The sequence below is a fragment of the Ambystoma mexicanum genome, chromosome 6p, assembly GCF_040938575.1.
Source record: "Ambystoma mexicanum isolate Mex_15411 chromosome 6p, UKY_AmexF1_1, whole genome shotgun sequence".
Lineage (NCBI taxonomy): Eukaryota > Metazoa > Chordata > Amphibia > Caudata > Ambystomatidae > Ambystoma > Ambystoma mexicanum.
In genome coordinates this window covers 930,067,260-930,079,480 of record NC_090935.1, presented here as the reverse complement: position 1 = coordinate 930,079,480, position 12,221 = coordinate 930,067,260, and positions in this window count along the sequence as shown.

The window sequence follows — 12,221 nt, the reverse complement described above, 5'->3', positions numbered from 1 at the left end:
TTTGTGCTGTGCCAGACTCCATTGCCTCCACCTCTGCTGGTTGAGTGCACCTGTGCCTCTTGGAAACACTGCTCAGGGTTCTTAACACCTTCTCGGCGATGCCGGTATTTACTCCATGCCGGTAATGTACTTTGCGGCCTTGTAGAGGCCGTTTTTTGCATGTCCGCATGACTTGGGATCAGCTCCGGTTTACGCCATGCTGCTAATTTTAGCATGGGGTGTCGTGCACGCGCCACAAGACTGCTATTTACGGCCTCGTACTTTACGGCGCCGTAAATAACGGTCTAGAGGGTCAGAATAGCCCGTAAAGGTAAACGATGCCGGTAATCCTTTACCGGCATCGTTTTTCCCTTAACGCCCAACTCGGAATGACCCCCAATGATTTACCAATGAAACTATATGCTCAACAATGAATCCAGAGTCTCCATATTTTCCTGCTCCAAACTGTTCATGCACAACGAAGTCGTGCATCGTGGGTAGAACCAAGCATTCTCATGATTTCAGTACTGATCAACCTCTATTTTGGATGCTTCTGATAAAACCCTACCAATAGTAAGAACATGTTTAACTTGCAAACCTAAATAGATTACTAATACAAATGATCCTTATGGATGGTATACCAAAGATTACAAGACTATGAAAACCGTTCTCATTAAGACATTAAAGGAGAAGTGGATCGTACGTTCCAGAGTAGCAAGGGCAAATCTGAAATATAAACGGGTTTTAATAGAGTTAAAAAAAAAACAGAAAGAAGAAGCCTGGGGAAGCTTGCCATAAAAACAAGAGCACATTTCGGAGTATTTGGCTCATGGCCCATGGCTTCAGTACAGTACTGTTTGAGTTAATTTTAGTCAGCTCTATAACTACCAAATAACATCCAACATTCCTATTTCCTCACCTACACTGTTGGGTAAGGTGAAATAATAACAAAATATCAATTGCCTATCACATTTAATCAGACTGTTTTAACCATGACCCCCAACAAGGAAAGCTCCAGCACTGGACATGATTTCATTCAATATATATAAGCATAAAAATGTGATTTGGGCTCTGGTATTTACAAACATCTTAAATGCATTTGCTACTAGCAATTCCTTTCCAGATAGCAGGGGAAATCATTTATTGTCCAGTTTTTAAGAAAAGTAATAGATCTGACCAAAAATACGGCTGATTTCACTCATTGATTCATTGGCAAAATAGTTCTGAAGTCTTGCATACAATAAAATTATTGATTGAGTTAGACTTAAGCAACAAGCCCAGAGCAGGGAGGGGGGGTTATTACAACTTCTGGTAATGCCCCAGGGCCCAATTTGCGAGGGCCTTAAGAAGGCCCCGGGGCATTAACTGAAGTGGTAATGCCCTCCCTGTGAGGGGCTTATTGCTATTAGTACCCCGGCCCGTAAGACCGGGGTACTAAAAGCATTTTTGGTTCTGTTCCAAAACACTCTGGTGGTTCGGCACAGAAAAAAAAATGTTTAAAAAATAGCCACCAAGGAAGGGAAAATCAAGTCTGTTTTCCATTTCCATGGTGGCCATTGAAAAATGTAAACCAAAAAATGGCCGCTGTGGAAACTACTCCCTTCTCTCTTTCCATGGAGCCCATTACATTTTTTTTTAAATGTTTTTTTAAAATGGCCGCCATGGAAAGGAGAGAAGCGACTACGTGTAGTCCCTTCTTTCTTTCCATGATGGTCTGTCACAGATCAGGAGCGGACATGCTGGGGACAGAAGTGTTCCCAGCACGTCTGCTCCTGAAATAGACATTAAAGAAGGTAAGTGGGGTTTGGGGGGGGGAGGGAATTCTGTGGACGGAGAGATGGGGAGGGGTTGGGGGACCACACTTAGCTTGTTCCCCGGTGGGGGAAGATGTCAGCCTTAAGGCTTTTCATTGACTGAGAGGCTGCCATCCGCCCCACCCACTTGGGACTAATAAACAATATAGCTGCCGGAAGAACAATACGGATTCAGAGAAGGCAATGGAACAACTGAACAATCCCATAACTTCAGATAAATCCTATACAAATATGTTATTGGCTATATGAACTCAATATAGCTGGGGTTTATGTTGATTGTGTTGCATAGCAATCTTACTGTTAAGGTACTACAGACATGCTGGGTAGCATTTCATGTAACTCGTGGGTTTAGACATGGGTGTGTGCTGGCACACGTTTTCTTTAATTTGTATGCCAATTCCTTGAGCCTGAGTTACGCAAACTTACCATGGGCACCCAGCGAATGGCGGATAGGATGATTAATCTACTGGTTAATGCAGATGATGCTGTTTCACTGGCAAGTACACTACGTGCAGTTTAAATATCGTGAGCGGCTATACAGAATTCATGGCTGCTCAAGTCCTCATACTGAATGTTAGTAAATCCAATTTAAAGCGTGATAGTAGTTGCAGAGGTAAATTACCCTTCATTTAGGAAAACTGTCATGGACTGAAATGGGTCAATTGATTCCCTTACCTCGGGATTACCTTTAGTAACAGTATGAGCTGGGGTGATTATGTTAGCAGTTCTGCTAACAGACTATCCCCGGTCAATGAAGCTTTACTCAATTACGGGGAACAAAGGTGTCTAGCCCCCGAAGCAGTTCCCCACTCCTATTTAAATGGGAGCAAACAATGTCTGAAAATGTGCCCCCTCTCACATTGTGTTTAATAAAATAGGAAACAGGGAGAAAGACAAATGCTTCAAGGGAGAAGATGAGCTTTCTGTAATATCTTGTTTGTATAACAATAACAATACTACTACTACTACTACTACTACTACTACTACTACTAATAATAATAATAATAATAATAATACTAATAATAATACTAATTGTAACAGACATATTATTAATATGAATTGAAACAAGCATCCTGGTTTTCCATAATCTGTAGAGATGAAAGCAAAATGATAGACTGTGTTATAATTAATCCAAATGGTATTTACTCACAGGTGCAGGCATTTTAGATAATGTTACGAAATTTCTGTTCTATATATTTTGAATTACTATGAATTATAGCAGCATGGAATGATAGATAACTGGCCATTATTACATGCAGAAACGCTTCAGGTGATGCCAAAGGCACAATCACTGGTTTGAAATGTATTCTTTTCATGCCCTTTTAAGATATCAGAAGCAAACAGTTCTCATTGTCATCAAAACCTTGGCCACTAGAAGATATTTGCATTCACAAGAGAGTGTTCATCCCATTTTGATCAATTAGGTCGCCACGACAATGTCCTTTGGATGATTTCATTGTTTGATGTTGGCTACAGCCATATTGGATGCTGTTGTCATGATGACTGTGCAAATTATGTTATGTATCATATTCCCTAAGTTTAGAGTAGAATGTCCTATTTGCATATTTGTAATTGAGCAGATAACTAGTATATAGACAATGCTAAAAATTGTAAAAGTCACAACCTGCCATAATATGGAAGATGTTCTCATTGGAAAAATCCACAGTTCTTTTTTCAGAAAGCTTTGAAGATCCTGGCTTGAGAAAGGTCTTCTTAGCACAACACTTTATCGTATGTTTTTAAAAAGATATTTTGTAAACAGACATGCTATATATATACTGAAAATGGGGGAGAGTTGGATCCTGGCTGGCTCTACACTACAGTTACCAGAATTCTCTGCTGCCACTGCCTGGTACATACCAGAGGGATTTAACCCTTCACACCTGCATCCAATCAGTCTCCCTGAAGATTGCTCAGGCATGAAAGTGTGCTAGGAGGAGAACATCTTTGGACTGTTTGAGCTTACTGTAGCTGGGACCCAGAGTAACGCCCCTGACAAACCTCTTGTTTTATTTGCACATCTACCTGGAGACCGGGGCTCCATAGGAGCTGCACCTGGGCTACTCTTGCCTAACTTTGGAGTGCCAAACTGATGGTTACTCCCACCCCTCCCCACTGAGGGCTAACATATAAAATTGGGGAGCGTTTCATCATGGCTGGCTCCAAATTATAGTTACCAGAATTCCCTGCTGCCACTGCCTGGTACATACCAAAGAGATTTAACCCTGCACACCTGCAGACAGTCAGCCCCCTGAAGATTGCTGAGGCACGAAAGTGCGCTAGGAGGAGAACATCTTTGGACTGTGTGAGCTTACTGCAGCTGGGACCCAGAGTAGCGCCCCTGCCACACCTCTTCTTTTGTTTGCAGTGATGTCATGAATGAGATTTGTGATGGCATCTTTGATGTCATGGGTGTTAGTCCTTGCAGTGCACACTCGTGGCATGAGTTATGGTTGCTTAGCTTACCATGACTGTCGAATTTGGGGAGGTTTCAGGTTTACCAGTAACCATAACGTTCCTGCAACAACGTTTTTAATTGAATTTCACAGGATCTTTAATAGTGCAATTTAACCATAATGTCCCTTTAACAACGTATTTTTGTTTGTGGATTTCATAGGTTTTTAGTAGGGTACTTCAAGCATAACGTTACTTTAGGGTAGTTTTTTCAGTAAACGGAAAAGGTTTTTAGGAACATATATAGACTTCACCTGGTTGGCGTGTGTGCAAGTACACAGCAAGTATCCATAGGACTCCATTAGTGTCTGCATGTCCACCTCTTCAAATGCACTTTTAAGTAGTTGTGGAAGCGCACATGGTTACGTTCCACACCTAGACCCATGCATAGGTCATGCACTGTATGCTGATAAAACCGCCCCTGTCGCCAGCCTTAAGTATTCATGTAGTAGGCTACCACATTTAAAGTACTGCTGTCCACTTCGTGGGAGGCTCTGCAAACTTAGAAATGTGTGGCTAAAGTGCTCCTAACTGTATAACTGCCACTGGTAAACAAAGAACAGCAACCTGTACTGTGACGTGGGTGTGTTAAATGTGGCATTACTTTGATTTATCTGCTGCTTCCCTTTCCATAACCCATGAAACTGATACATTGTGTGTGCACTCAGCAGTGTGGCGGAAAGTATGAACAGGTTGCGTGCTGATTATACAGTTGAAGAAAACATGTAACTGGAAGTGGGACAGTTTGTAGTAAGGCTGCAAAATTGCAAAGCAGGTGCACCTTCCACACGCACATACTAGTGCATGTAAAGGCTAGTAAGGAAACAGCAGAATATGCAGAGCACAAACAATCTTACTGGTGGTTAGAAAAGCGCTTTATGTGCATGGGTTGCACAGAATAAATGGCTTTGTGCCATACGTAAAGATCTGCGGTTGGCGTTGTTGTAAACATTCTTGTATTCCACAATGTATGTATATCCATGAATGGTACCGCTAACAGTAATGGAGTAACATAAAGCGTTTGTACTGCATGTGACGACAACTCAAATTAAAGAACAAAGGTGCAGGCGGCGGCTACTGCCTTTCAAAGAATGAGGTTGGGTACTTTCATGTAGAGCATTTCCCACATCTGCTGTGGGCAACAAGATGGGCACTCCTGTAGGGCAGCAGAGCTGTAAACAACATTTCCAAAGCATATGCTGTGCTACAGACCCTTACCCGGCAAAGGGCATTGTATTGTACATGTAGTGCAATGCGCCACTGTACACAGGGAAGGTACTTGGAAGTGCATTACAACGGTCGTTACAGGAGCATTACAATGAGTGCCGCCAATATAGGTGCGGGCCACTCAATAATTCCGTCTCCCGGCATGTCCCCTATAGTATCTAGGCAGGTGCTGCCCCTTCTGCACCAGACCTTTCCTGGCTCTCATTCTGTGGCATGTGTGAGAGCACGATAATAAAGAAAGATGCACTGGCGAACGAAAAAAGGCAAAAAAAAGTAAACACCTTTCACAGATGAACAACGGAATTGCCAATACACGCATGCAGTGCAGGAGGCATGGCATTTTGGAGAACACTGTAGTGCAGTAGTTTAGAAAGGAGTGCGCTATACAAAGAGCTTTCTGTAAGTGTTGCGGAGCATTTTGAAGACAGTCACAGCGCAACACTTACTACAAGAAAATATCACTACTTGCAAGAAAGGCACCAAGCTAATTTACATGGGGTGTGCCGAAATCGAGATAGCTGGCACAGTAAGATGAATGTTGTAGGTAGGGAAAAGTATTTGTGCTGTGAAACGTCAGAATGCCATGGGCGAAGTATGCCATTGGCACATGACAAAGAAAAACACAAATACACTTCTTTGCAAAGTACTGCGCTGTCTCCATTGACGGCCCAAATAGAAAATTATGCTGCCACATCGGTAGCTGTATACTGCGATAGAAACTTGCACCAGATCGGAAAGAAACACATGAACTGGGCAAGTGCCTCCTGCATTGTAAACGGCACTGAAACTTGTGTAACATGTTGTGCAATGTTCCCTGCACAATGAACTACAATAATGTCATTATGATTGCGTATCACAACACAAACCAGAATCAGGCACTTCATTGTACCTAGTCCATAGCACTACACATGTACATCATAGATTGGTAAATGAATAGCGAGTACACAGTGTTTTGCCTTCACTTTAGGCATAACCTAAAATCATGCACAATGAGCATCATAAAACACACACCCATAACGGCACCCTCTGCATTTCTGTGAACAAATACACACTGTAGCTCCATTGGTCCGTACAAACCAAACCCACAAACTTTATTGCCCAATCCCATAGACTCTGCAGGCTCATTTCTATGGGCATCATCTGCAAAAGGGGCGTATGTATCACGTGCCACCCTACAACTATCGCGATATTTCAAAGAACCTTTGTGTTTTTTTTTTTTAAAAAGGTGCTTCCCTAGAAACACTTTCTTTGCGGTTTTTATACATGAATATGTGTTTTCAACTTCATCTCACATTCTTACAGCAGTAGGGTCTTCAGTGCAGTCTGCAGATTGTGCACAAACATTTCATTGCCACTGGCCGACAAAGACATGCCATTTCCCTTGAAAAGGTCTATGTATCGGGAACCAATGTTCTCATTCTCACAGGAGAACATCCCAGCAGCACTCAAGAAGTCACAAATGCTTCTGTTGATGAGACCCCTTCTCACCTTTTGCTGGCAACAGGAAGCATTGGAATAATGCCAGGTGATCCTCGGCAGTATACATGAGAAAAGCACCTTGGCAGTAGGAACAATGCACTGCACTGCTTTCATCAAAATCTTCAGTTGACTGAACACACGGGAACAAGGCATGGAACCAAAAAAGAAACCTCGAAAATGCACAAACACAACATGTACAGTTTCCGAAGAGGCCACGCGTTGACATTCTAGAAGCAGTCCGCTGAAACAGCACTATTCCATACCACTCCACAAAATGTCCACTCCCTCCAAACCTAAATTGCTAGACAAGTCTTCTTGGAGGGCATACAGACACAGATCTTCCACAAAGTAATCACCCATGATGAAAACTGTGCATGTTGCCATGTTTGCCAGCTGCAGTACACAAAGTTCTGGAAAAGTAAATACCTCCCTTTCCTGGGACACACACCCAAAGCACCTGATTGGCCAAAGGCCATAGTCCCATTTCCATTGGCCATCATGGTGAGAAGTGCAAAAGGTGGCACGTGCCTTTCCCCAATCACCGTGAAGGAGGCACCCCGGTGAAGCAGGAGGACTCCTTCTCCCTATTGGTGCTCTTTTCTGTAACATACACCCTGAACACCTCATTGGCCAAAGGGCATAGTTCTATTTCTATTGGCCAGAATGCTCACAAACGCAGAATGTGGCACGTGCCTTTCTCCAAGTACTGCCAGGGCTGTGCCCCAGTGAAGCCGGAGGAGTGCTTCTTCCTATTGACGCACTTTCCTCTGACGCACAACCTGAGCAGCACATGATAGGGCAATCGCTACAGTCCCATTTCCATAGGCCAGCATGGTGAGTAGCATCGAATGTGGCACGTGCGGGTCCCCAAGTATGTCGAGGGCCAGTCCTCAGTGCAGCAGGAGTCCCTCTTCCTATTGTTGCATATCCTAAGCAACTCATTGGACAATCTCCACAGTTCCATTTTTATGGCCGCCACCTGCAAAATCCCCACATGTGACTTTCGTGCTGCGTGTGGTCATTGGGAATAACTTGCAACCAGGTCAGGGTGAGTTTGTAGTACAGGGTGACTCTTAAAAGAGTCTTGTTTTTTTTGTGTAGATACTTCTACAAAAATACCTTTTTTGTCTGTTTTCAGTAGCTTTTGTGTTTCCTTCTACAAACATTACTTCAGTAACCTCTTCACTGCATCCCGTAGACGAGCAAACAAGCCTGTTTTGCCAATGGATGACAACAAAATGCTATTTTCTTGGAAACACTCTGCCTGTCCACAAGCAATAAAGTCATTGTGGCCGAAGACCATTCCACGAGCGGACAAAAAAGTGTACATGCTTCTATTGATGAGACACCTTCCTTTGTCTGGCTCGGAACAATATCCATGAGCAGTATGCTATACTCTTTGCAGTGTTATAGATGAGAAAAGCACCTTGGCAATGGGAAAAAGCGTCCTCACGTCATCCAGCAACCTCCTCAGTATATGGGACAAATGTAAGCAAGGCAGGTAACCCATGTGCATGCCGCCATAATAAATTACGATAACATCTACTAATGCATATCGACGAAATGGCCCTCATGCACAGCGTTCCACAAAGCGTCCACTCCTTCCAAACCAAAATGGCCATCAAAGTTTTGTTGCAGAGCACAGTTGTGCACATCTATTACAAAGGGATCACCTACAGGCAACACAATACATTTCGCCATGTCAGCCACCCTCCGTACGCAGAGAATAATGTGCAACCGTTTCACCTCCCCTTCCTGTTAACCACACCCACTCTATCTGATTGGCTAATCCCCACACTGCCATGGAAATTGGGCAAGGTGGTGTAAAGGGCACATTTTGCCACGTGCAGCTCCCAAAGTAGTGCGTGGGCCACACACCTATAAAACAGTCCTTCTTCCCTTTGCACTATCTTCTCTGCAGCTCTACTTCATTAGGTTACTGGTAAATAGACACACACATCCACCAATCGCAATAAAGCCGCCATCATCGAACATTGTCACTGCTGTGCAACACTTGAAATGTACCGTTACACATTTACAGTACAAATGTCATGCCATTCCAAAGCACATACACTACAAAGTTCAATGAAAGTATGCACGATTTCTCCATCCGCATACATCCACATAGCCACCAAGGATGTGGCAAGTGCCATTCTAAAAGTACCACGTAATCCACTACCTTTTTGTGATAGGGGAAGGGGGGGTGGTAAACAATATGAAACTAGGCAGGTGATTCAGTCTTCCAGCGTATATGTATAAAGTCTTTTTTTTTCTTTTAGTGTGCAAGCACATTTTTTTTATATGCATTTCTGTTTGCATGTCCTCACATTTTTACAACATTCTTTTCAATGCTTCTTGCACAGTATGAAAGAAAACGGCATTGCCAATGTCACTCAAATAAATGCCATTTCTACGGAACCACTGCATATTTTGCGACCTCATGATCTCATAGTGGGTGGAGAACATGCCAGCAGTCTGCATAAACTGACCCATAAATCTGTTTATAACAAACCTTCAAACCGCTGGCTGGGGACAAATGACACCATCATGGACCCACACTACTCTTGGTGTTATGCATGAGAAAACCACCTTGCCAGTAGGGAAAATATGCATCAATGTGGTTAGCAACCTCATCAGTAGATGGATTAATCGTCCACATGACATGTAATCCAAATGTTCACTTCCATAGTGCACCATGACACAGTCCATGTTTGTGACGGATGCCACAAATATGCAAAGGCGGACCATCCCGCTGAAACTGCAGTCATCCTGACAGGCCCAAAAAGCGTCTACTCCTTCCAAACCGAAATTACAGCAACGCCTCTTTGCACGCAGCACCTGTGCAGATGGCACACAAAGGTATCACTGACGATAAGCACTGTGCATCTCTCCATGTTGAACACCCTCACGACACAGTATTGTGACAAAATGGTAACGCCATAAACTCCTAATTGCCTTTTCCCCAAAATTCCATTTCCATTTCCATCCTGCTCATAATGGGAGGATGTGCGTGTGTGCTTTCCCATCTACAGTGAGGGCCATGGCCCAGTAAAGCTCTGACAATACTTCTTCCCTTTGCATGGTCACTTTTTGCAGCACTCCCCAAATTGGGTGCTGTCACATTTCAAAACACGCATGCACCAATCGCATACAAAACCTCTGCATTGCACACTGTCATTTCAATACACCACTCCTTTTTTACCGTTAATCACTCTCAGTACACGTTCCGTTTGATTGCAAAGCCCCTCCACCAGAACGTTCTGCTAAAGAAGGCAGTATTGCAGCATCCAAAAACATCCTAACATGCCCCCAACACACCTTTAGGTATTCAAACAACATTGCAACCCCTTCCACACCCACCACAACGCTACACATCCAAGCAAGCAACCATGTGGGCACCTAACATTATGCACAAACGTTGCATATGTAACGCCAGTTCTACCTATCTCCGCCAAACCATAAAACACCCATTCACAAAAATGTGTCGCACTTAGCAGAATCCTTCACCCATGCATCTACTAGTCTAGGCCTTGAACACTCTCACGGCAACGTAATGCCACCATGCATGTCTTCATATCAGCATATGCAACAATCCACATATACACCACTGTCACCAAAACTCCTACCCAACCTGTACACCGCCATCGTGCTATGCAGCAACAAATGGCACCAGTTAACATATTGGCAATATGGGCAGCTACCATTTTGTACAAACGGACCACACGTAAGTAGCAGCACTTCACCCCAACTCCCCCACTCCATAAAACACCTAATTACAAACACAGGTCGCACTTTCTAGAATGCACAGGCATACCACATCCTCTACCACCTCTATCCACAGCCATTCACAAAGTATTGTTACACTAGCCATAACATTTTCACAACATTCAGCCAACTTAAACAATTCAGCACACAGCATTCTGCACAGAGCATTGGCCTTCAACACACCTACAGCAACATAATGCCGCCATGCATTTCACCATTTCACCAACTACGACCATCAACATACACACCCCTGCCACCAGCAGTCCTACCCAACCTGTGCACCACCATGTAGGTATGCAGCAACAACCACTATGCACATATGCACCACTGGCACCAGCACTCCTAATCAACCTCAACACCACAATGGACATACGCATCATTATGTATAACTTTGACCATAATGTATAAACATTACACTGTCTGCGGCACCTCTACGCCCTTTCATTCACATACTATTCTCTGACCCACTTCCACTCAGAAAGGATTGTTTCACTGGCAACATAAACACAGCATGTTTACAACATTGCCCATACTGCAAGCATTGTGCACACAGCACACTATCCAAGCACATATAAGCTGCCCTTCAACCATATCCTGTAACATACTGACAGTATACAAGCATTGCACCCAGTACCCACACAGTGTGACTTTTCACAGCAGCATCTCCAACCACAGAGCGATGCGATGGAGATATGCAGTAACAAATTGAAACAGTTACCATAATGTGCAAACAAGACACTCTCTCCTGCATCCCTGCGCACTTTCAATCACATACTATGGGCATACACACTACCATTTACAAATTATTGTGCCACTGCCAACCTACCCACAATCTATTTGCAACCGTTGCCTATAACGGCTTAAATGGGCTCCACACCCATTCCTTACATGTCACCACCCTTTAACCCATTCACATTGAAAAATGCATTACTGGTGTGTGTGTCCTCAAGGCCTAGGCTCTTCAATGCATGGCCTACGGCCTTCCGCCATGCATCCAATACTCTACGCCTTGAACACACTCACGGCAACATAATGCCACCATGCATGTCTCCATATCAGCATCTGCGACAATCCACATATACACTACTGCCACCAACACTCCTACCCAACCTGTACACCGCCATGGGGCTATGCAGCAGCAAATAGTAATAGTTAGCATAATGGGCATGTGGGCAGCTACCATTTTGCACAAACGTGCCACATGTAGGTAGCAGCACTTCACCCCAACTCGCCCACACCATAAAACACCCTATCACAAACAGAGGTTGCACTTACCAGAATGCACAGACATACCACATCCTCCACCACCTCTACCCACTGCCATTCACAAACTATTCTGTCACTAACCACAACATTCTCACAACATTCGGCCTACTTCAACAATTCTGCACACAGCATGGGCCTTCAACACACATACGGAAACGTAATGCTCCCATGCATTTCACCATTTCACCACACACGACCATCAACATACACACCACTGCCAGCAGCAGTCCTACCCAA